General features: G+C 43.9%; 1 long non-coding RNA gene across 1 annotated transcript; it reads left to right on the top strand.

Moving 5' to 3' along the window:
• Window positions 1-20,807: 20,807 nt before the first annotated feature.
• LOC135970435 (uncharacterized) lies at window positions 20,808-26,369 on the top strand. The gene is made up of 2 exons (XR_010586111.2): window positions 20,808-20,936; window positions 24,129-26,369. It is a non-coding gene; the product is annotated as an uncharacterized lncRNA (long non-coding RNA).
• Window positions 26,370-26,748: the final 379 nt, after the last annotated feature.

Here is a 26,748-nt window from a genome sequence, read left to right as displayed (position 1 = left end):
GCACAGTGCACATAGCTGTTCTCGTAAGTTGGAGTCAAATGCCTGTGGCTTTTCCAGGTTGAAGTTATGTACTACAGGTGACTAATTCTGGGGTCTAGAGGCCCTGCTTCCATAGCTCTACTAGGCAGTGCCCCAGTGGGTACTCTCTGTGAGGGATCCAGCCCCATATGTCTGCTCAGCATTGTCTTACTAAGGTCTTTCTGTGAGGGCTCTGCCCCTGCAGCAGGGTTCTTTCTGGGCACCCAGGCTTCTGATACACACTCTTAAACCTCAGTGGAGGATGCCAAGCCTCCACCACTCTTGCATTCTGGACACCTGCAGACTTAACACCACGTGGAAGCCACCAAAGCTTACTGCTTGCAGTCTCCTGAGCAATGGCCCAAGTCATACCCGGGATCATTCGAATCATGGCTGGAGCTGGAGTGGCCTGCTTGCAGGGAGCAGCATCCCAAGGTATCCCAGGGAAGATGTGCCCCAGGCCTGTACCCCCAAACCATTCTGTCTTCTTAGGCTTCTGGGACTGTGATGGGAGGGCACATTTAAAGATTTCTGAAATGACTTTGATGGCAGCAGCAGCCTGTCTGGAGCAGCCACTGTGGGGACAGTGGGGGAGATGCAGCTGGGGCTGGGTGCTCCACAGGTGGGAGCCCTGCCCCCTTTCAAGTTGGCAGGAGGGGAACCCCACATTCCTGGGGACAGCTGCCCAGCTGCAGCTGCCGACCCGGGCATCCCTGTTCTCTTGGGGACCCAAGAAGCCCGCCTTTCCCTGCAGAAGTGGAAGTGCCAGCTCCCACTGCCTGGCCTCTCCCTACTCTCCATGCTTGCTCCAATTTTGGAGCAAAGTCGAAGCCAAGCCTGGGTGCTGTCTCAACCCGGCTGGGTGTGTGCACACTCAGGGTGGTGCTAACACACCAGCCTCCTGCTGCCTCAGCCCTTTCAGGACTTTGCACACTGAAGAGCACGGGAGGAGGCCAAGTAGGGGCTGGGGGTGGCTTGGCGTGGGCCTGCAGCCCCTTGGCACAAACAGCCTGGGTGCCATAGACAAAATGATTGATGGTGGCAGGGAGCAGACAGGCTCCTGGGCAGAAACGGTTGGGTCCTCAGTGAAGCCCTTCCTTCAAGCCAGGGACAGACTAAAGCCTGGGGGCCAAGCTGTCAGTTCCTGGTGAAGTCTGCAGCCCATCTGAGAGTGAGAACTTATGGTGCTTTTTCTAAGCCTGCCCATGGACCAATCAGCATGACTTCCTCCCTTCTGAGCCCATAAAAATCCCAGACCAAGCCAGACTCACAGAGACCTCTAGACTACCAGCTGCTGGAAGGAGCTACCCACTGTGGGTATCCTCGACTTGTCAGGACAACCTGCCTGTGGAAAGGAGCTACTCACTGCAGGTCTCCTCTCCCCTGAGAGCTGGACACTCATCGGGACGACCTGCCTACAGGAAGGAGCTACCCACTTCGGGTCTTCCTGAGAACTGTTCTGTGCTCAGTGAGGCTCCTCTCCATCTTGCTCACCCTCCAGTTGTCCACATACCTCATTCTTCCTGGATGTAGTACAAGAACTTGGGACCCGTCGAATGGTGGGACTAAAGGAGCTGTAACACAAACAGGGCTGAAACATGCCCCCCAACTACCCACATTGCTTGCTGGCGATGAGATGGAGAGAACTGAGACCCTTCAAGGAGCCTGGACCCAGGGGCTCCCTGAGTCAGGGCTGTGACACCATCTTGGGGCTCTGTGGTTCCTGGCATCCCCAAGCTTCCAGGCAATCCACTGCGTTTCCCTCATCCAGAAGCGGGTGCCCACAGCAGAAGCCATGTGAAGTACATCTGGTCCAGCTGCAGCCTCGTATGGAGCCAACGCCTGTCCAGCACCTGGAGTTGCTGTGAACTGGCTGGGCACAGTGGCTGGACCCCACACGCACTCGCCCACATAACCATCATCACTTCATGCCTGGCTCACCCTTGGTAGGTGTGGGATCCGGACTGGTAGCGTGAGCTGAGTGCAGCCTGCTGGGCCAAATGGGCAGAATGAGCCCAGCAGGTGTGAGCAATACTCAGGCAGAAGGCACCGCTGGCCACAGCTGGTGAAGCAACTCACCAAGCATCCTGTGACACCTTCAGGGCCTTTTTCCCATTGTCTTGACTATTAGCACCTGGCTGCCTTTTATTATCTGTGTTAATCTCTCTTGCAAGTGGTTGCTTGCCAGAACCCTTGGATTTCTCTCCTGAAAATGCTTTTTCCTTTTCTACCGCATTGCCAAGCTGTGAATTTTCCTAATTTTACATTCTGCTTCCCTTTTAATTACAAATTCCACTTTTAGGTCATTCCTTTGTTGCACATCTGATTGTAAGTTTTTAGAGGAAGCCACATCACTTATTGGAGGCTTTATTGTTTAGAAGTGTCTTTCACCATATACCGTAGGTCATTACTCTTAAGTTTGTTATCAAACTGAACTGGGATCCACTTGGCTGTTGCAGTAAGGCTAACACATCCACACCAAGGTTTGCAATAAGAGAATGGTGGGCATTTGTTTGCAGGGCACCAAGCAAGGAGAATCTGGTAGCTCATACTTAAGACCCCACCTCTCCAATGGCTTGTAGGTAGGAGTTTTTAAATACAGGGAGGCAGAGGTTAAAGGCAAAGTCATAAATGAGCACATAGAGCCTATGTACTGGCTTAATCTAAAAAGGCAGGGACATCTTAACGCAGAGGCCCACGAGTCATAGTAGATTCAAAGATTTTCTGATTTGCGATTGGTTAAGAAGGTGAAAATTTGTCTAAAACTTTTTGGGTGAGCAGAAAAGAATGTTAGCTCTGGCTTATGAGTGTGGCTTCCTCCAGGACCCTCCGGAAGAAATTTAGAACAAAGAACCATGGTCAAGGCTTAGTTCTCAGATCCCCTTTATCTTATACCTACATTCCAGGGAACCTGTTTCATGAGGGTCCAAGTTTCTGGAAAACAGCTCAGGGACATATGTTAAATCTTCAGTTTCTTTGGGGGAACCAAATACCCTGTGATTCTAACCTCCTTGGCTATTTTTAAGCTACTATTATCTTCTTGCTTATCAGGTTGCTAATTTGCTTCTCAGGGCTAGCTAGGTGCCTAGAATTCCCCTTAAATGAATTCAAGATTTTCATTTATTTCCATGGTTTGGAAGGGGTAGGAGAGGTGCCTGAAAGACCCCCTGAGAGGGGTCTTTGCCCTATCTCGAGTTCAGTCTTGCACAAAGCCTTAGGGCATGGACTCAACACAGCTAGGTTCTCTGCTACCCCTTAGGGCAAAGTGACCCTTGCTTCAGTTACCAGTAAGTTTCTCATTTTCATTTGAGGCCTCCTCAGCATGGCCTTTACTGTCTGTATTACTACTAGAATTTTGGTCACAACCACTTAACCAATCTCTAGAAAGTTTCAAACTTTCCCTAGACTTTCTATCTTCTTTGGAGCCCTCCAAACTCTGCCTGTTACCCAGTTCCAAAGCTGCTTCCACATTTTCAGGCATCCTTATAGCAACACCCCACTCATTGGTACCAATTTTCTATCTTAGTCCGTTTAGTGTTACTATAAAGAATACTTGAGGCTGTATAATTTGTAAAGAAAAGAGGTTTATTGGTCTCACAGTTCTGCATGCTGTACAAGAAGCGTGGCCCCAGAATCTGCATCTGGTGAGAGCCTCAGGCTGCTTCCACTCATGCAGAAGGTAAAGGAGAACCAGCATGTGCAGAGATCACATGGCGAGAGAGGACACAAGGTGTGGGGAGGCACCAGGGTCTTTTAAACAACCAGCTCTCAGGAAACTAATAGAGTTTCCAGCTCTCAAGGAAACTAACTCACTTATTACAAAGACAACACCAAGCCGTTTATGAGAGATCTTTTGCCATGACTCAAACACCTCCCATTAGGCCCCACCTTTAACATTGGGGATCAAATTTTAACATGAGGTTTCAGGGGACAAACATGCAACTATAGCATCTCCCACAGACTCCTCGATCTGTGGTAAAGGATCTGATAACTTCGAGAGGGCAGGCTGTCAGGGGCCATGTCTGTACTCTGTTATTTGCCCTCCAGGAATTGTTGGAGCTGACTTTTTCAAAAGTGGTTTCTTGAAAATAATTTCACTCCTCCTGTTTCTTGGATCCTTGAAGTGGTCCTGTTATCTTGCCCATTCTGCATCCTGGTATGTGGCTATTCCTTTGATTTTTGTCAGCCATTCCAGTGTCCTTCAGACAAAGTTCTTTTTTTAATTTAACCTAGTCAGTTTTTGTTGCTTGCAACCAAAAGATTACAATTACTACCTTAAAATAATAATAGCTTAGTTATCAAACATCTTATATTCATCGGGTATTCAAATACCTAATTGCTAACCCTAAACGCAACTAGAGTTACCTACATTGTACAATGAAGATACTGAGGTTGTGAATAATTTTCTCAAAAATATAAAGCTAGTAAGCAGCAGAGCCATGATTTGAACTTTCTTTTCTCTAACTACAAATCTTATTGTTTTTAGGATTTTCTTGTCTGCTATTCCATGCTACCTCTGACAAAGATTTTATCACCTAGTGACTAGTCCTTTCTACTACTAACTTTCACCCACATGCAAACTCATAAAATTGTGCTCTAACTACACCTCACAAATAGGATGGAAAAGGGCAAGAAAGATTAATCTGTGCCCCACATGGGCCTGTCTTTCCTCTTGATGACAGGAGCTTTCAGGGGTCAAAGCCAGGATCTCAGCCCAGAGTGCTTGTAGGCACTTAGTCAATACTAATCAAGGGAGATGATAAAGGACAAAACCTCGTTTCCCCAAAACTTTGGCAAAGGGAGATTCAGTCTCAGGAAACTTGTAAGTCGGATAGACATGCCAGGATAGATGTAGATAAACATCCTGTCATTGAAGAATAGTGCTAGAAAGGACTACAGAAGCAATGACACTTAATTCCTGCCCTTTTCAGCTGGGAGAACTGAGGTTCAGCGAAGGGAAGGGATATGCTCAGATAGCTCAGCAACACGGTGGCTGTGGCAGCCTGACCTCAATTTCTATGGTGTTTTCCACTAGCCCATGCCCAGGAGATTGCTTAGCCCGTCTATTCTGTCACTTAAATATCCCTATCTGTGATGGTAATGCTGGTTTCCAAAGGGAGTTAGATTTACAAACTGCCTTTGTTCCCCATCACCCAAGTGAAGTACAAGATCTTGTATAAGATTTTGTCCTAATGGAACCCTGGCTTTCAACGGGAAGTCTCTATCTTCCCACATGGAGATCTTGTAATCATTTTGTTACTTTCTAGACATTTCTCTAGGGTGTCTTATTTTCTTACTGGATTTATGAGATGCAGGTGTGCAGAAGTGGGAGAAAATTGATGTCATGGCACCTGAAAGAGAAGAACCTCAGAGGGCGCTGGATTTCAGATGGGCACCCTCCGTGCCATAGGTGATGTTACACTAATGACCACATGCTGGTGATGCTGCTCAGAGAACCCTGAGCAGGGTTCCCCAGTGACTCAGCCCATTGGTCTATTTCTCGTAAGATGTCAGCAGGCATGAAAACCCCCAGTCATCTTCTTGGGTTCTGAGAACGTGCAAATTTCTCACTGGTGAAACAACCCTTTGCTTCCTTCAAAAGGACATTGCAGATTGAAGGGGGTTTCTGGACCTGGGGGAGGATGTGATCTGTAGGAGTTTACTGTGCCTCACTTCACTGATTTCAGCACATTTGTGGAACAGAGTCTTGCCTGAGGGCACAGAAAAATATTTCTGCTTTTCTGCTTCTGGTCTTTCTCAGGAGCTATGGAACTTAGCCTATGCCTAGGCACAGACTAAAAATGTGGGAGAGGTTGCAATCCCAAGGGCAACTCTCAACTAATGGGGAGCAGAAGCTAGTGGACAAATATCCCAGATTTCCATCCTTCAAATGCCCAATTCTGAGACATATTCTACATGATTTCCTAAGATTGAACCCGTTTCCCACAGTAGTCTCCAGCTTAATATTGCACTCTTTCTTTAATAAACGTGAAAAAGAATATAGTCTCATATATATTTCATACCTATACATATAATACATAAGCTAATATATATACACATATATATCTTATAAAACATTTTAACCATTTTAAAGTGTATAATTCTGTGGTATTAATAACATTTTCAATATTATACAACCATCATCATTGTCTATTTCCAAAGTTTTTTTTTGTTTGTTGTTTGTTTTTGAGATGGAGTCTCGTTCTGTCACCCGGCCTGGAGTGCAATGGCTCAATTTCAGCTCATTGCAACCTCTGCCTCTCAAGTTCAAGTGATTCTCGTGTCTCAGCCTCCTGAGTAGCTGGGATTAGAGGTGCCCACAACCACATCTGGCTAATTTTTTTTAATTTTTAGTAGAGACAGGGTTTCACCATGTTGGCCAGGCTGGCTTCAAACTCCTGACCTCAAGTGATCCACCCACCTCAGCCTCCCAGTGTGCTAGGATTACAGACATAAGCCACCATGTCCAGTTTCCAAAACTTTTCTATCATCCTAAATAAAAACTCTGTATCCATTAAACAATAAATTTTTGTCTTCTCCTCTTTCCAGTCCCTGGTAACCTCTAATTTAATTACTTGTTCTCTAACAAATTTGCCTATTTTAGATATTTCATATAAGTGGAATCATATGTTCGTCATTTTGTGTCTGATTTCATTTAGTGTTTTCAAGGTTCATCCATGTCGTAGCTTATATTAGAACTTTATTCTTTTTTTGTAGGTGAATAATATTCAATTTTATGTCTATACAGTCAGCCCTTCATACCCAAGGTTCTGCATCCATGGATTCAACCAACTGTGGAAGGAAGATATTTTTCAAAATGATAAAAGGGGGAGGTGGCCAAGATGGCTTACAAGTAACAGCTAGTGTGCATGGTTCTTGCAGAGCCGAATGGAAGGGGTGAGTAAATATAGCACCTTCAACAGAAACATCCAGTTACTCGCATTGGGACTAATTAAGGAAACGACCTGACCCACGGAGAATAGAGAAAAGCAAGGCAGGACAATAACCCACCCAGGAGCAACACAGAGCCAAGGGAACCTCCCCCTGCCCAGAGAAGCAGTGAGTGAATGTGCAACCCTGGGAACCCATGTTTCTCCCATGGATCTTTGCAACTCTCGGGTCAGGAGATCCCCTCTTGAACCCACTCTACCAGGGCCTTCAGAGCTATGTAGAGTCTCAGCAGAGCAGCTGCTCAGGCACATGTGGAGACCCGGGAGCCTTAGGAACTTGGGCTCTCTGGGCTTTCCAGCAAAAGTAGCTGCAACACTGGTGAAGTAGGAGGTTAGACTCCTGCACATACCCCTAGGAGTTAGGCTGAATCCAGGGAGCTGAGCAGCAACAGTCTAGAGTCCCCACTTCTATGACACCTCACAGGATAAGACCCATTAGCTTGGAACTCCAGCCAGCCACTGGTGGAAGTGTTATACCTCCCTGGGGTGGAGCTCCTGGGGGAGGGGCAGGCCACCATCTTTGTTGTTTGTGCGACTTAGCCATTCCAGCCTTTGGGCTTTGGAGAGTCCAAGCTGACCAGGGACAGCAGGGTTCTCCCAGCACAGCACAGCAGCTCTATGAAAATGTGGCCAGAGTGTTTTTCTAATCAGGTCCTTGATCCCATTCCTGCTCACTGGGTGGGATCTCCCAACAAGTGCCTCCAGCCACCCCTACTAGTGTTCTCCAGCAAGAGAAATTTGAAACCTCCCTGGAATGGGGCTCCCAGAGGGAGGGGCAGGGCACCATCTTTGCTGTTTGGGTGACTTAGCTATTCTGACCTTCAGAGTTTGGAAAGTCCAAGGCAATGCAGGGCTGAAGTGGACCCCCAGCACAGCACAGCTACCCTATGAACATGTGGTCAAACTGCTTTTTTAAAGCAGGTCCATGATCCTGTTCCTTATCACCAGCTGGGGCCTCCCAGCTGGGGTCTCCAGCTGCCCCCACCGGTGTTCTCTGGCTGATAGAGGTTTCAAACCTCCTTGGGTTAGAGCTCCCTGAGGGAGGGGCAGGCCCCCATCTTTGCTGTTTGTGTGACTTAGCTATTCCAGTCTTCAATCTTTGGAGTATCCAAGGCAACCAGGGGCTGAAGTGGACCCTCAGCACAGCATAGCTGCTTTATAAAAATGTGGCCGGACTGCTTTTTTAAGTGGGTCCTAGATCCAATTCCTCCTCATTGGGCAGGATCTTCCAACTGAGGTCTCCAGCCACTTCCTACAGGTGTGTTTGGGACTGCAATAGGTCCATACCTGCCTAGGATGGAGCTCCCAGAGGGAGAGGTAGGCCACCGTCTTTGCTGTTTTGCAGCCTTCACTGGGGATACCTCCAGGTACTGAAAAATCTGAGGCAACAAGGGACTGGAGCAGGCACCCAGCATAACCACGCAGCCCTACAGAAAAGTGGCCAGACTGTTACATGGGTGCCCGTTTCCATATCTCCACCAGGCAGGTCCCCCAGGCCTGGGCCTCCAGCCACCCCACCAGAGCTATTGAGCCAACAGCAACTCGGAAACTCCTGAGTTGACAGAGCCTCCAGGGGCAACTGAAAGCCTGTATGCCACTGCCTCTGTGGTGGAACTGCCCTTGCTAACCTCGGACTAACAAGAGAGCAAAGAGTCTAAGTGCTTTATCCACACCTCTAACAAGCTGCAGTTGACCCAAGAAAAAAGGCCAGTCTGTCTTTCATCATTCCCCTTCCCACCACTGCTCACCACCAGACAGGGAGCCCCTAGCCTGGATCCCCAGCACAAATGCTCCATCATGGGCTGATTGCACTGATTGATTGCTGACCTGCATCTCTCTGGGGTGGAGCCCCCAGGAGATAAGCAAAAGACCCTTGGCCACAACCACTACTAAGATCCCTACCTTTGCTGCCTCCAAGTTAGGCAAGGAACATAAACCCTGACATCACCCTAGAGCTGTAGTGGGCAGCCTAGGAGTGCCAAGCCACCATCTATAGCCAGCACTCAAGAGGGAGAGGAACCCACACTTTCAGAGCATTGAGAGGGAACACAGCTACAACTGTGAAGAAACACAGGGGAGCCACACAACTGAGCAAGAGTCTACTAACTGACCAGTAAGCCTAAGTGACACCTATTGGAGCACACTCTAATGCTTCAACACCAAAAATACCTCACTAACATACCCCTCTCTGAGACCAGAGACAAGATGTCAGCTTCAAATAAAAATCCTGCACACAAAGCCTTTGCCCGGTGAAAACATCAGAAAAGAAGTCTATTGACTGTACTCAATCTACACTGCAGTTAAAGGAACACCTACATGTAGAGATGAGAACCAATACAAGAACTCCAGTAACTCAAATGGCCAGAGTGTTGCATGTCCTCCAAATAACCATGCCAGTTCTCCAACAAGAATTCTTAACCAGGCAGAACTGGCTGGAATAACAGAAATAGAATTCAGAATGTGGATGGGAAACAAAGATCACTGAGGTTAAGGAGGATGACAAAACCCAGTCCAAGTAAAATAAGAATCACAATAAAGCAGTACAGGAGCTGAAACACAAAATAACTGGTATAAAAAAGAATGGAATGGGTCTGACAGGGCTGAATAGCACAATACAAGACTTTCACAATGCAATCACAAGTATTAACAACAGAATAAACCAATCTGAGGAAAGAGTATCAGAACTTGAAGACTGTTTCTCTGAAATAAGACAGTCAGACAAAAATAAAGAGTAAAAATGAATGGAAAAAACCTCTGAGAAGTATGAGATTATGTGAAGAGCAAAATCTCTGAATCACTGGCATCCCTGAAAGGGAGAGGGAGAAAACAAAGAACTTGGAAAACATATTTCAGAATATCATCCATGAAAACTTCTCCAACTTTGCCAGAGAGGCCAGCAGTCAAATTCGGGAAATACAGAGAACTCCTGCAATATTCTACCCAAGAAGATCATCCCCAAGACACATAATTGTCAGATTTTCCAAGGTCAAAATGAAAGAAAGAATATTAAAGGCAGCTAAAGAGAAAGGGCAGGTCTCCTACAAAGGGAACACCATCAGGCTTACAGTGGACCTCTCAGCTGAAACCCTACAAGCCAGAAGAGATTGGGAGCCTATCTTCAACATTCTTAAAGAAAAAAAAATCTTCAACCAAGAATTTCATAGTCAGCCAAACCAAGCTTCCTAAGCAAAGGAGAAATAAGATCCTTTGCTGATAAGCAAATGTTGAAGGACTTTGTTACCATCAGACCTTCTTTACAAGAGATCTTGAAAGAAGCACTAAATACAGAAAGGAAAGACTGCTACCAACTAATACAAAAACACACTTAAACACACAGACCAGTGTCACTATAAAGGAACCACATAAACAAGTCAACATAATAATGAGCTAACAACACAATGACAGGATCAAATCCACACATATCAATACTAACCTTGAATGTAAATGGGCTAAATGCCCTACTTAAAAGGCACAGAGTGGCAAGCTGGATAAAAAAGCAAGACCCAATGGTATGTTGTCTTCAAGAGATGCATCTCACACAAAATGACACTCACAGGCTCAGAATAAAGGGATAGAGGAAAGTCTACCAAGCAAATGGAAAACAGAAAAAAGCAGGGGTTGCAATCCTAATTTCAGACAAAACAGATTATAAACCAACAAAGATTAAAAAAAAAAAAAAGATAATGAAGGGCATTACATAATGGTAAAGGGTTCAGCTCAACAAGAAGATCTAACTATCCTAAATACATATGCACTCAACACAGGAGCACCCAGATTCATAAAGCAAGTTCTTAGTGATCTACAAGGAGACACAGATCCCACACAATAATAGTGGGAGACTTAACCACTCCACTGACAGTATTAGAGAGATCATCGCATTGTCCCCCAAACAACAGAACATACATTCTCATTGCACATAGCCTATACCCTAAAATTGACCACATAATTAGACATAAAACAATCTTCAGCGAATGCAAAAGAGCCGAAATCATACCGAACACATTCTTGAACCACAGTGCAATAAAAATAAAAGTGAAGACTTAAAAAATTGCTTAAAGCCATGCAATTACATAGAAATTAAACCACATGTTCCTGAACGACTGTTGGATAAATAATAAAATTAAGGCAGAAATCAAGGAGTTCTTTGAAACTAATGAGAACAAAGATACAACATACCAGAATCTCTGGGACACAGCTAAGGCAGTGTTAAGAGGGAAAGTCATAGCATTAAATGCCTACATAAAAAAGTTAGAAAGATCTCAAATTAACAAACTAACATCACAACTGAAAGAATTAGGGAAGCAAGAAGAAATCAATCCAAAGCCAGCAGAAGACAAGAAATAACGAAAATCAGAGCTGAACTGAAGGAAACTGGGACATGAAACACCATTCAAAAGATCAATGAATCCATGAGTTTTTTTTGAAAAAATTAATAAGATAGGCCACTAGCTAGACTAATAAAGAAGAAAAGAGAGAATACCCAAATAAATACAATTAGAAATGATGAAGGGAATGTTACCACTGACCTCACAGAAATAAAAATAACCATCAGAAACTATTATGAACACCTCTATGCATACAAACTAGAAAACCTAGAAGAGATGGATAAATTCCAGAATACATACACCCTCCCAAGACTGAAACATGAAGAAACTGATTTCCTGAACAGACCAATAATGAGCTCTGAAATTGAATCAGTAATAAATAGCATACCAACCAAAAAATGCTGAGGACCTGATAGATTCACAGCTAAATTCTACGAGATGGACAAAGAAGAGCTAGTAGCATTCTTACAGAAACTATACCAAAAAATTGAGGAGGAGGGACTCCTTCCCAGCTCATTCTATAAAGTCAGCATCATCCTGATACTAAAACTTGGCAGAGACACAACAACAACAATAACAAAAACTTCAGGCCAATATCCTTGATGAACATTGATGCAAAAATCCTCAACAAAATACTTGCAAACCAAATCCAGCAGCACATCAAAAACCTAATCCACCATGATCAAGAAGGCTTCATCTCTGAGATACAAGGTTGGGTCAACATACACCAATCGATAAATGTGATTCATCACATAAATGGAACTAAAGACAAAAAACACATGACACTCTCAATAGATGCAGAAAAGTCTTTCAATAAAATTCAATACTTCTTCATGTTAAAAACTCTCAGTAAATGAGGTATTGAAGGAACATGCCTCAAAATAATGAGAGCCATCTATGACAAACTCACAGCCAATATTATACTGAATGAGCAAAAGCTGGAAACATGCCCCTTGAAAACTGGCACAAGACAAGAATGCCCTCTCTCACCACTCCTATTCAACATAGTATTGGAAGTACTAACCAAAGCAATCAGGAAAGAGAAAAAAAATAAAGTGCATCCAAATAGGAAGAGAGGGAGTCAAACTCTCTCTGTTTGCATATGGCATGATTCAATATCTAAAAAATGCCATAGTCTCAGCCCAAAAGCTTCTTCAGCTGAAAAACAACTTCAGCAAAGTTTCAGGATACAAAATCAATGTACAAAAATGACTAGCCTTCCTACACAGCAACAACAGCAAAGCCAAGAGTCAAATCAGAAATGCAATCCCATTCACAATGGCCACAAAAGGAATAAAATACCAAGGAATACAGCCAACCAGGGAGGTGAAAGATCTCTACAATGAGAATTACAAAACACTGCTCAAAGAAAACAGGGAAAACACAAACGAATGGAAACACATTTCATGTTCATAGATAGGAAGAATCAATATCATTAAAATGGACACACTGCCCAAAGCAATGTACAGATTCAATGCTATTCCTGTCAAACTACCAACAACATTCTTCATGAACTAGAAAAAATATATTTTAAAATTCATATGGAACAAAAATGAGCCTGAATAGCCAAGGTAATCCAAAGCAAGAAGAAAAGAGCTGGAGGCGTCACACTGCCTGACTTCAAACTACACTACAGGGCTGCAGTAAGCACAACAGCATCGTACTGATAGAAACACAGGCACATAGACCAAGGAAACAGAATAGAGAGCCCAGAAATAAAGCCACATACCTACAGCCACCTGATACTCAATAAAGCTGACAAGCAATGGGGAAAAGACTCCCTATTCAATAAGTAGTGCTGGGATAACAAGCTACCCATATACAGAAGGCTGAAGCTGGACCCCTTCCTTATAGCATATACGAAAACTAAGTCAAGATGGGTTAAAGACTTAATTCAAAACTATAAAAACCCTGGAAGACAACCTAGGCAATACCATCCTGGACGTAGGAATGGGCAAAGATTTCATGACAAAGACACTAAAAGCAATCACAACAAAAGCAAAAATTGACAAGTGGGATCTAAATATATTTAGGATCCTCTGCACAGGAAAATAAACTGTCAACAGAGTGAACAGACAACTTACAGAATGGGAGAAAATTTTATTTGCAAACTATATATCCAAAGGTCTATATTCAGCATTTATAAGGGACTTAAATTTACAAGAGGAAAACAACCCCATTAAAACATGAGCAAAGGATATGAAGAGATATTTTTACAAAGAAGACATATAATGCAGCCAACAAACATGAAAAAAAGTTCAGTATCACTGATCGTTAGATAAATGCAAATCAAAACCACAGTGAGATACCATTTCACATCAGTCAGAATGGCTATTATCAAAAAGTCAAAAAATAACAGATGCTGGCAAGGTTGCAGAGAAAATGGAACACTTATACACTGTTGGTGGGAATGTAAATTAGTTCAACCATTGTGGATAGCAGGATAGTGATTCCTCAAAGAGCTAAAAGCAGAACTACCATTTGACCTAGCAATCCCATTACTGGGTATATAACCAGAGGAATATAAATCATTCTACCATGAAGACACATGTCCACAAATGTTCACTGCAGCACTATTCAGAATAGCAAAGACATGGAATCAACATAAATGTCCTTTAATGGCAGATTGAATGAAGAAAATGTGGTACATATACACCATGAAATACTATGCATCCATAAAAAAGAATGAGATCATGACTTTTGGAGGAACATGGATGGAGCTGGAGGTTATTATCTTTAGCAAACTAATGAAGAAACAGAAAAACAAATACCACATGTTCTCACTTATAAGTGGGAGCTAAGTGATGAGAACTTATGAACACAAGGAAAGAAATACCAGGCACTGGATCTACTTGAGGTTGGAGGGTGGGAGGAGAAAGAGGAGCAGAAAAGATAACTATTGAGTACTGGTCTTAATTCCTGGGTGATGAAATAATCTGTATAACAAACCCCCATGACATGAGTTTACCTATGTAACAAACCTCCATATGTACCCCCAAACCTAAAATAAAAGTTAAAAAAATAAAAATAACAGCACAATAAAACATAATGCAAATAAAAAAATGTAGCATAACACTTATTTACCTAGCACTTACATTGTATTGGGTATTATAACTAATCTAGAGATGATTTAAAGTATAAGGAAAGATATGCCTTGGTTACATGCAAATACCCTGCTGTTTTATATCTGGTACTTGAGCATCCATGAATTTTGGTATCTTTGGATGTTCTGGAACCAATCTCCAGTGGATACAGAGGGAAGATTGTACTATCATTTTATTATCCACTCTTGATGAACACTTGAGGTTTTGTTGTAGTTGTTTTGGGGTTTAGTTTGTTTTGCTATTGTAATACTGCAATGAACGTTGACATATAAGTATCTGTTTGAGTCCCGCTTTTTAATTCTTTTAGGTATATATCCAGGAGTGGAATTGCTGGATCATATTGTAATTCTATGTTTAACTTGTTGAGAAACTGCCAAACTATTTTGACAGCAGCTATATCATTCCCCTAGCAATATACAAGAGTTCCAATTTATCCAAGTCCTTACCAACACTTGTTTTCTGTATTATTATCATCCTAATAGGTGAGAAGTGGTATCTCATTGTGACTTTGACTTGCATTTACCTAAGGACAAAAGATGTTCAACATATTTTCATTTGCTTATTGACCATTTGTATATTTTCTTTGGAGAAATATCTAAGTCATTTGTCCATTTGTAAAATTGGGTTGTCTTTTCTTATAAAAAAGAATATATCTTTTTTATATTCTGGATGTTAAAACCTTATTCAATACATGATTTTCAAATATTTTCTCCCATTCTATGTTATCTTTCCACCTTTTAATTGATGTCCTTTGATGCATAAAAGTTTTTAATTTTGATGAAGTCCAATTTTTTCTTTTGCTGCTCATTCTTTTGGTTCAATATCTAAGAGACAATTACCAAATCCAAGGTCATAGAGATTTACACCTAACTCTCTCTCTCTAAAAATTGTATGAGTTTAGCTCTTATATTTTAGTCATTGATCCATTTTGAGTTAATTTTTCCATATGGTATGAGGTAGGGGCCTAACTTTTTTTTTTTTCTTTTTTCATTTTGAAATCCAGTTGTCCTACATAGCATCATTTGGTGAAGAGACTATTATTTACCCTTGAATAAACTGGGCACCTTTGTTGAAAATGTGATGGGAGACAGAACACTGCTTGAATCATTGGACAACCTAAAGAGATAGGTAGAAAGAGGGGATGCTGTAGGCTGGCCACATCCCTTGACTGCAGGTCACAGATCCTTTGACATGGTCTTCTCACACAGCTCACTGTCTCTCTAAGCTTCAAGTACTATTCCCCCTCCTTTTGACCCTCTAGGCCTCAGGTGGAAATGGGAATGGCCTCCCTGGAGAACTGAACCATCTTTTATTATTTTCCACACTCTACCAACAGCTTTGTAAATGTCCTTGTGATGGTTTATTTTATGTGTCAACTTGACTGGGCTATGGGATGCCCAGATAGCTTGTGAAACATACTATCTGGGTCTGCCTGTGAGGGTGTTTTGGGAAGAAATTAGCATTTAAATAAGGAGACTGAATAAAGAGATCTGCTCTCACTAGTGTCAGTGGACATCATCCAATCTGTTAAGGTCTTGAATAGAACAAAAGGCATAGGTAGAGCAAATTCTCTCTTTTTTTCTTGAGCTGCAACATCTAGTTTTCTTGCTTTCAGATGTCAGAGCTCCTGATTCTCAGGCCTTTGGACTCTGACTGAATTATACCACCAGCTTTCCTGGTTCTTCAGCCTGCAGATGGCAGATTGTGGGACTTCTCAAAATTCATAACCATGTGAGACACTTTCCATAGTAAATTTCCTCTTATCTATCTACCTAACTATCTATCTAGCAATCTAGCTAGCTAGCTATTCTATTGGTTGTTTCTCTGGAGAATGCTGACTTATACTGTCTCTTCACTAAATTTTCCCCAAGCGACCCAATTTCAGGGTGCCACCTGTTTGCTGTAAGGACCCTGATGGATGCACCTCATTGCCTAAAGTGGAGGCAGGGAAGTTTGCCAGTTAGCTCACATATCAGCTTTGCCTCAGTGATAGCCATGTCCCCAGTCACACCCTCCAAAAGTGATGTCTGTCTGTTGTCTTTTCTGGGTAAAGGGGTAGTTGGTGTACTGGGGTAGGAAGAACAATTATTTTGGAGACAGGGGTTCTGGGATGTTGTCACTATTCTCACGCTGACTCATGATGGGACCTGGGATAGTCTCTTGTCCTCTTTGAGTTTTATTTTGCTCCTCTGTGAAATGGTGCTGGCTGCCATGCTCAGTAGCTCTTCCCATGATTAAAGTGCAGGATTCCTGTGTTAAATGCCCCCTCCTCACACCAGCCAGTTATATCCATACAGGACTCTCCCTGGGCAGGGAATCCAACCACTCAGGCCTCACTGCTCCTCCCCATCCTGGGGACAAACAAGATCTTCCTCAGGTAACCCACGAACCACTCCTAGGACCTCAGGGAATAGAAAATATTTGTCATGGCTTCTGAAGGCTCTGTCAAGAGAAGGAACACACTGTTATCTTCAGGGCTGGAAAGTAGGACTTGAGACTTTCCCTGGGAACACCCTGCTCCCACAGAAAGCCTTCTAGAGCTCAGAACTGCCCAGTAGGAGAAGGAATACCTATATAAGTGTCTGAAGCTTCCCTGGTACTGAACAGGATTCTTACTAACAAAACCAACCAACACATTCATGAAGCAGAACATTTTCATTTGTGAATGAGAAGTCTGTAACTTTGTAGAAATCAATGAGCCAAAGCAATTAACAGAGTGGGCTTCCAAACCAAATCTCAGCCCCTTATAGTAGGGTGGATGTCCTTGTCTGAAAGAGAAAGTTTTCCTTTCCCTTTCCATGTATTGAAGAGGGCTGGATACTCAGGGAGTCAAGGAAATGTATCAGTCAAGTTCTGTGCAAGAAATAGAAAACATCTCTAGATATTTCAAATGGAAAGAGATTAGAGGCATGGAATTAGGTGCCTAAAAGTCTTTAGGAAGGCTAGAACCATATGAGTTTCAGGTTGGGTGCAGGAATGCCCCTTGGAACACTGCAAAGCTGACTTGTCAATGGAGCTGCTCCTTCTAGGGCACCTCTAAGCTGTTGAATTCAAGATCACACCAAGCCATGATTCAGGGCTCAGGAATCCAGGAAAGCAACCCTGCAGCTGTGCCCTGTGCCTGTCTGTTTTACTGCTCTCAGAGCTGGTGTGTGGGTCTGGAATGTGATTTTCAGCCACTGTGTCCACCACAACTGCTTCTCCACACCCAACAAAAACGGGCACTGGGATGCTGCTGCAGAAGAAAAATAAAAGCCACATTTCCTCAACCTCTCTTGCCAGCAGAAATACAACCAAAAGCAGAGGCAAGGTGGCCTCTACCTCACTTTGTCTCCCAAGTCTTATGCAAAAACATTTCATTAGAGAGCTTAATAGACATGTGGAAGAATAACTACAAAGAAGTCTGAGAAATGTAGTTCTTAGCTTTCCAGCCCTTGCTGTGCAGGAAGACAGACTAGAAGAAGGGCAGGATGGAGGGCAAGCAAGCTGACCTGCAGTGCCCACACAGCAGACCATCCTAAATCAGAAGGAGGCTGTTGACCTGTTTCAAATTCCCTTTGGAGGTTGCCAATCATCTAACACCACCCCCATTTTCCTCTGAGAAGGGACATGTGGACACCAATACAGGTAGACTCAATATGCCTCATTTCCATGCCATAAAAAATAGGACAATTATATGCAGATTTGGTTGAGTAATGTTTTTGTGTGTGTTTGTGGAGGGGAGGACACTGAACACAAGATATTGACATTTTTGTTGTCTAGAACAATGCTGATGTTCAATTGTTCAAAATTTAATGTTCCCAAGACAATATATACAGTCCTAGGTTTAAATCCCAACTCTGCCTCTATGTGACTCTAGACCAGTTGCTTGTATTCCCTGAGCTCTATTTTTTTCACCTGTAAAATGGTACTAATGATATTGACTTTATAGAATTGTAGTGAAGAGTAAATGAAATAAACCTGTAAAGTGCCTGGTGGAGTGCTGAGCACACATGTACTTGGGGTCTAATGACTATCCCCATTGCCCTGTTTTATACATTTTGCAGTAAAAGCCAATCCACATGCCAGGGAGTAGACTGTCCCTTGGATAAATGTCAATTGCATCACTGTTTGAGAACAAAAAATGATGAGATATTTTTTCCCTAATGCTTCAGAAACCTCCGTAGACCCTCACCTGGTGTTCTATGCAGCACACGTTTCCAGAGACTGCATCCTCCTAACAGAAGGGGTCACACAGGCAGCCTAATAAGAGGGAACAGCAGGCTGGGCATGGTGGCTCACGCCTATAATCCCAGCACTTTGGGAGGCCGAGTCGGGCAGATCACCTGAGGTCAGGAGTTCGAGACCAACCTGGCCAACATGGTGAAACCCTGTCTCTACTAAAATACAAAAAGTAACCGGGCATGGTGGCAAGCGCCTGTAATCCCAGCTACTCAGGAGGCTGAGGCAGGAGAATTGCTTGAACCTGGGAGGCGGAGGTTGCAGTGAACTGAGTTTGTGTCACTGCACTCTAGCCTGGGTGACAGAGCAAGACTCCATCTCAGAAAAAAAAAGGGCAGAGGGGAAGGGCAGCAAGAGGTTTTTGTATGATTTATCAGGATCAGTGTTTTTTGAACTGCAGGTCAAGACCCATTAGTGAGGAGGACCCAAAATCAATGGGTTATGACTGGCATTTTTCCCAATGAAATCAAATGGAAGGGAAGGAAAGAAGGAAATAAGAGAAATGAGACAAGAGAAGAAGAAGAGAAAGAGAGACTATGAAAGTATGTCTTGATAGAGTATTGTTTTGAGGAACTGCTCTCTCCATTCATAGGTGTGTATGAGCACGTGTGTGTGTGTGTGTGTGTGTGTGTGTGTGTGTGTGTGTGTACGCACTGGGTCATAATGTCAAATACATTTCTTGCTTGGATCACTGCAAAAAATGTTTGAAAGTCAAGATAACCAGCCCCCTATTTTGGAGTGAAGGGGAACATGGATAATTAACCTGCTATACAACTTGTAACAAAAAGGAATTTCATTGATACTAACTTAATTACCCAGAAAATAAATTTATATCTAAAAGTTTCTGAAAAGCCCACTGCTCACCACCCAGGTCATTATAGCATCATCCTGGATTCTCTGTGCAGTGGCCAGCTGGACCCATGGGTCGGTGTGGTGAAGGTACTGCCTTGGGGCACAGTGCTCTTGGCTTTCCCACTATGGTGTCTGCCCTGGCCTGACATGCAGGTGACACAGTGTCAGGTTGTGAGGGGTCTACCCCTCAGATCCCGCTGCCCTTGGCTGCTCACCCTCCCTTTCTCCCCTAGCCTCTTTGGTGCTGAGCTCATCTCTCCTGTGCTCTTATCTGCACCCCTCCACTCCATGGCTTTCTTTCTGCAGCTCCTTGCTTCTGCTGTCTCACCTGCTGCTTCCACCGCTAAATGGCTTTCCGCTCTCAGCCTGCAAATAATTCCTGCTGCCGCATGCACAGTCTGCACACAGCTCCTGCAGCCACCTGCCACTCACCATCCTCAGTGCCCAGGGCTTGGCTTGCAGCCTCCCTCATGGTGGCTGAGGAGGAGTCAAAGAGAGAGACACATGAGGCACAACGAGAGGACTGTCACTTGGTGCGGGAGGAGGCTCATTAGGTCATGTTCCTTAACATCTCTGAGCCTCCGTTTCCTCATCTGCACAGTGCGTGCAACAGTTGAAAGGTGTCCTTGCTCCTCATCAGGCTGTGGAAAGTGTGAGGTCTGTCAAAAGAGCTGGGCACGCTTGAGGGATTGTGTGCCTGTCAGGACCCTCCCTAACTTTCTGACTCCTCCTTCTTCCCTTCCTCCCTTTGCCCATTCTCCTTGGTGCTGGCTTCTCTAGTGCAGTGGTCCTGCTCTTTAGGAAACTCTTTTATTTTGTAAGGAAAGGATCAGCTGGGGACAACACCCACCTCGTGGAAGCCCAAGACCACCTCATTTTTGGTGTTCTCTGTTCTCCTTACTTTGAAACCCACCTTAGTCCAAGGGACCCTCCATTCCCAGGATTGTTCAGAAGACCAGTGGAAGAGAGCTTTTACTTTTAACAGCTGGTTACATGTGGGTTACTCTTGCTGAAATATAGACGGCCTGACTCTTGAATGAATAAACACTTTGTCTCCTCTTCTGGTTTTAGGCAATGGGGTGCCAAGTAGGAACAAGGTTCCTGCTGAGACAATCCTGCCTAATGAAGCATTGGAGGTGTCAATCTGTGGGCCGTGAGAAAGCTCCATGCTTGGGCCCAGCTCCCAGCCACAGACCCACCGCTTCCTCTTCACTGGCCATGGGTCATCTGCTGCCAGTGGCTTCTTCTCTCGAATACCCCTCTTTCAGGGTGAGCTGGGAAGACGCCAACTTGTTTTTCCATTAGCTTTTAAAAAACAGGCTAAGGAAATCCATGCTGGGTACAACTAGATCCCTGAGCTCCTGACCTGAAAGCAAACAGCTGGCCTGAGAAACAGAGGGAGCACTGGGACAGACTGAAGAGCCCTGAAACCTACAGCTGCCTTCCCATGAAATCTTCACCCTAGGGTAAGTCACTATACCTTGTGGGGACTCAGTTTCCCCACTTATGTGGCATTGGTGATTAACATATAGGGCAAAAGCCTATCTCTAGTGATTAGCACAATGACTGGCACATAGTAGATGCTCAGTTGTGTGCCCCATATTCATGGCTTCATAGATTAATTCAATTCTCCAACCCGAGTAATTATTAGTAGTGGTCAGTACTCTGAGCAAACACTGTGTATGGCCCTACAGAGAATCTCATGCAAGAGAGGGTCTGCTTCTTGAACTAAAAGGGATGCATCTTCAGAGTCTAGAGTGGAATGAATCCCATTTCCCTTGTTACTTACTCTGGAGAAGACTGATCTCTCTTGCCACCTTCCTGCTGGCACAGGGACCCCCAATACTCTGGTTTATAGCCACAGCCTTGCTCCTAACACATTGTGTAACTTCAGACCTCAGTTCCTTCATCTGAGAAATGGGTGTGGATTCCTCTCCAGCTCTAATGCTCAAATCCTGTAGTCTCCCTGTGGAGCGAGACATTGGTACACTCAGGGGCTCTGTTCATCAGAGATTTTCCATGTTATCAAATCTCCCCTTCCCTGTCTCTCATGCAAAAATTCTGATTAGACTAGAGGTGAGAGGGTGGACAATGAAACTTCCTCTTCCCTCTCACTTCTACACTTACACTCCTCTCTTCCCAGCTGTCCCCAACTCGCTTTTTTAATTCCTCAGCTCTGAAGACGAATTTGCATATTAATTTGAAAACGAGATCAGTTATTAGCCATAACCTGTCATGTATCATCCAATGCAGCTGGACCTGGATTAGATTCAATATTGTCACAGAATAAAGACAGGGGGGAAAGAACTAAATAATTTAAAGTCATTATTCTACTAATCCTCCCGCCTGGCTGGGCTCCCTAGAGGTGTGTTAGGAGGTAATTGAAAACACAGAGATTTGCTGAGAAGACATTTGAGAGGAACCTTGCCAGCCATGGAAAGTATGGAGCTTGATGGTTTTTCCCTCTCATCTACCCACAAGGAAGGAAAGAGAGTGGTAAGGCTGTGACTCCAAGAAAACAGAGGCAGGGAGGTAGTACTTTAGGACCTGGGACACAATGGGGCCAGTAGGAAGTGAGAGACTCAGGTGCCACATCTCCTCTCTTTGTATCACCCTGTAGGGAGATGTGGCACATCTCCTCCCTACAGGGTGATACAAAGAGAGGAGATGAAAGGGAGGTGGAGAAAGGATGTCATGAGCCCCTCTCCTGCAGACCCTTTACATGTGGGTTACTCTCTTCCCCATCCTGCCCCTTTCTGAGGTCTTTTCACCTGATATACCAAAGAAAATGCTAAAGCCATAATTTGCAAACAGGCACCCTGGACTTATGTTTTGTTTGACTTGATCATAAAATGTCTTTTTTAAAAAGATAAATAGAATGCCAAACATGCATACATCTGGAAATTTCACATAGAAACCCAGTTTTGCTTCCTTTTGACCATGGGAAGTGCTGGCAGGACTGTGGCCATAGTTTCATGAGACCCCCTTCGGCTGGAGCTGAGCTAAGCTGCCCACTCATATAGAGCTTGAGGATTCTGGGAGACCCACCGAGCTGGCTTCACTCCTTTGTGTTACCTGCCTCAAACCTCTATGCATTTGCAGTTGCAATCCCGTTTCGTGGGTAAAGGTGCTCCCATTGCAGCTCCCAGGAAATGGATCTACTGCAATGTGGATAATCAGAGAATCCAGGTTCAGGGCAGGGGAAGGGAGCCAGTGTTTTTTCTTTTCTTTTTTTTCTTTTTTTTTTTTTTTTTCCTGTGTTTCAATAACTTTGATAGGGAGCCAATGTTTTTTCTTTTCTTTTTTTTTTCCTTCTGTTTCAATAACTTTGATAGGGAGCCAATGTTTTCTAAACATAGACTCAGCTAGGCACTGTGTTAGGCATGGGGGCTATGAAGAGGTGGAAGATGTGTGCTTTGTGTGAGTTGTCTTGGAGGGGAGATAGGCGGGGTCTATACACAGAAAACTAAGGAATTTGTAAAAAAAGAATTTCCTAAAGGAGGAGTTCAAAGAGAGATTGTGCTGTGTCAAGAGGAAATGGGTTTCCCCTGCACTGGTGGTGTTCAACAGAGAGTGGTTGGTCTTGTGGTGGAGATGACCACACATAGACCCGTTTTGGTAAGATATCACCCCTGAATCTGTATTGCAGGAGCAGAAGTGAGCCACAGAGCCCAGGGTGGGCAGAAAATACAGCAGTTCGGGCTCTAGAGCAGGCTCTGCCAGCAATTTACTAGGCAAATTACCCTTGGGCAAATAGCCAAATGTTTCTGAATGCCAACTTCCCCAACCATAAAGTGAAATCCGTGATGCTTCCTGCTCTCCCTCTTTCTAGAAGAGAGTACGTTGAAAGAGAGCAGATTCCTCAGCTGCAGGGAACTCAGAGGAACAGCAAGGGACATTCAGGGCTGCTGGGGAAAAGGTACAACATCCCATCCCTTCCAAGTATAAACTCTTGTGAGCTATCTCAGCTCCTCCACCCCAGAGTGTGGAACACATGGCACCAGCTGCAAGGGACCCCATCTCCTATGAGAAACCAAATGCTTGGTTGTTAGTACCATTTATTGCTGCCATGGGAATTAGCTGCTGCTTAATGAATTTCTTAAGGAAGAAAGCTGTACATGTTCCTGCACAGCTAGAGAAGTGGAGGCAAACCTGCCCTCCCCCACTTCTCTCCTCTCACCTGTGGGTCCACACTATTATTATTTATAAGTTCCCTTTTAAGGCTGGCATCCTGAACAAGTCACTTGCCCCCTCTGGGCCTCATTGTCTTCATCTGTAAGAAGGGGAGTTAGACTACTGTTCACAAGCATATTATTTTCTCTCTGCTTCTTCTCTGAATCTCCCTGCCCCCCAAAAAAATCTCAAAACAAAAAAAAAAAAAACTGTACTCTGGATGATCATCAATTAAATACTCTAATTACACAGGAATTGTTTCATTAGTTGTTTCCACCCGATCAAGCCTTGGCTATATGAAGGGGGGTAGAAAGTCCCTCAATTGTTACCTAAGTGACTAAAGGAAATGAAGCTAAGTAAATCCCCAGCCCACAGCTCATCGCTGTGATGCTGGCAGGCTTGTTAGCAAGCTTGGAAAGTGACCTGTGGTTGACAAGATCTCTCGGGTTGAGAATGAATCTTACATTTGAGTTCTGTCCCCACAGGTCAGATCAAATGAATCACTGTTCATGGAGTCTCCTCTGGCACTTTCTGCAGTCCTTATCACTGACGTCAGGCCTCGTTTGTTTATGAGCTGTCTTCCCCGCCTGGAAAGTGAGCACCATCCTATTGGTCTCTCCATGTCTGTTCCAGCACAGGCCCTAGGAGAATGACTTGTGAATAAATGAATAAATTATATGTGATATCCTAGAACCGCTCATTCATTGAGGACTAGGGCTGGGAGGTTCTGTCTAGTTTATCTTCAGTACTTCCATGCTGAGCAGTCCCTGCTGGGGATCTCTACACCACCAGATGTCCAGTGCCTGCAGGTTAAGCCTTGGTTGCTCCCTTTGCAATGCTCCTCATCCCTGCACCTGCCATTCTGCATTAAAAAACCTTGATGATCAGGGTCAAAAGTAGGGTGAGGTGAAATACTTATTGGGGTGTAACACTTAAGGGGGCACAAAAAAAAACTCAGTAATATTTTAATGCAACATTTCTAAAAAATCAAAATTAATGAAAAAACTTCATGCTAAACAGAACATTTTAATTTTAAATAAAGTCCGGATTTGCACTTGCATAACTGCTTCACTAGCCTCACCTTGAAAGGGCCTTCTGGAGACAATGCCTCAAAAGTAGCTCAGACTCTGACTCTGGTAGTAACATTGCCATCTATTTGCTACAAGGCTAAACCCTTGGTTTCCTGTGAAAGCTTGGCCTGGGCTATCTGTTTTCAAATGAAAGGGGAATTCCTATTTGTGGCTTCTGCCCCACGTGCTATGGGGTCGTGTTTGCTTTGCTTGGCAGAATCCTGGAATACTGGTCCCAACAAGGACCTTACAGATAGAGCGGTTCTCAACATAGGACAGTCCTCTCTGATCTTGGAAACTTGTCAATGTCTGGAGACATTTTTCATGGTCACAAATAAAGAGGGGGTTCTACCAACATCTAGAGGAGAGAGGCCAGGGATGCTGCTAACCATTCTACAATTCACAGGACAGTGCCCACCACAAATAATTATTCAGTCATAAATGTTCATGGTGCCTAGGCTAAAAGACCCTGAGGCAGAGAAACAGGGGGAAATAGACTCAAATCTACATGGCTGGTCTGGTGATTCCTCATTGAAAGACAGCCACTTCTCAATTAAGTTTCCTGAATTCTGAAAATCTTGTGGTTTGTCTGTCCACAGATAAGACCCACCCTAACTCAGGCATTTATGAAAGAGGATATCACAATTTCCTTAGGTCCCTATCACTTTCCTACAACTTGCTCCCCTGACTTTGAGGAAGTTCTTCCTGAAGCCTAGCCTTCATCTCTCCTGCTGCGTTCAGGAATGTTTCGGAGATCAGATGTTCCTCTCTTGTCCCACCCACTTCAGACCCTTTGAAATAATGCGGTGTAATATTGCTGATTGGAACTCCCCAGTGAAAGAAAAGGTCAGGTATCATGCGAAAATGTAAGGGCAGTTATATTTCCCTGAATACCTAGATACTGTGACAAGTGAGCACAAAGATATCTGTCACTGCACTTCAGGCAGATTGTGTTGGGTTAATTATCATGAACTTGGGGCTCTCAAGCTGGAGTTCAAAGGCTAAAAAAGAAATTCCTCTTTAGCTAAAAGTAACAAATCTTCAATATGGAGACAGATCCTATTTGAGAAAGATCTCACTGCGAACCTGTTTCCACAGATTGGATGAAGAGGATTTTCCTTACAGGAGTCATTCATTCTCTCAACAAACATCTGTTGAGCACTTTCTATGTGCTAGAGCTGTGGTTCTTCAACTTGATGCATATCAGAATCCTCTGGAAGGCTTAGTGTGTCTACCCAGCCTCCTAGGAGAGGAGGGGAGCTGGAGATGGAGTTCAGTCACATGGACTGTGTTTCAGTCAGTCATGCTTATGTAATGAAAGCCCCAACAATCTGGACACAGAGGCTCAGGTGAACGTCCTGGCCGGTGGATCCTCCACGAGGGTGATGTGAGGACATGGAAGTTGTACGTTTGGGACCCTCACACACCTCTTCCTATGCATCTCTTCTTTGGGACAGTTCTTTTTTTGTTGTTGCTACCATGCAAATGATTTTTCTTTTAATAGTTTTCAGGGTACAGGTGGTTTTTGATTGCATGGATAAGTTCTTTAGTGGTGATTTCTGAGACGTTAGTGCATCGATCACCTGAGCAGTGTACACTGTACTTCTTTTGTCTAGTTTTGAGTTGTAGCTTTTATAATAAAATCAATTGTAAATATAGTGCTTTCCCGAGTTATGTGAGTTATTCTACTGAATTATTGAACCTGAAAGAGCTACGGAAATGGCTGACTTTGTAGCTAGTTAGAAGTGTGAATGGCTGGGGGACCTCGGAGCTTGCAACTAGTGTCTAATGTGAGGGCAGTCTTGAAGAAAACTGTGCCGTTAACCTGTGGAGTCTGCACGAACTCTGAGTAGTTAGCACTGGAATTATGTTGCACCATAACTGTATGAGCTGGGGTGGGCCTGAAAAACAGACTGGAGATAGTTTGAGGAGAACAACGTTAGAGAAAAGAGAATAGAAATGACCCACAAGAACCAATTAAAACATTATTTCCACTCCTAGCTCTTCCGAGCACTGGAAAAGAAGGCCTGTTATC

Source organism: Macaca fascicularis, chromosome 4, assembly GCF_037993035.2.
Source record: "Macaca fascicularis isolate 582-1 chromosome 4, T2T-MFA8v1.1".
Classification (NCBI taxonomy): Eukaryota; Metazoa; Chordata; class Mammalia; order Primates; family Cercopithecidae; genus Macaca; species Macaca fascicularis.
The sequence above is the reverse complement of the archived record's forward strand: the minus strand, read 5'-3'. Positions and strand labels throughout refer to the sequence as shown.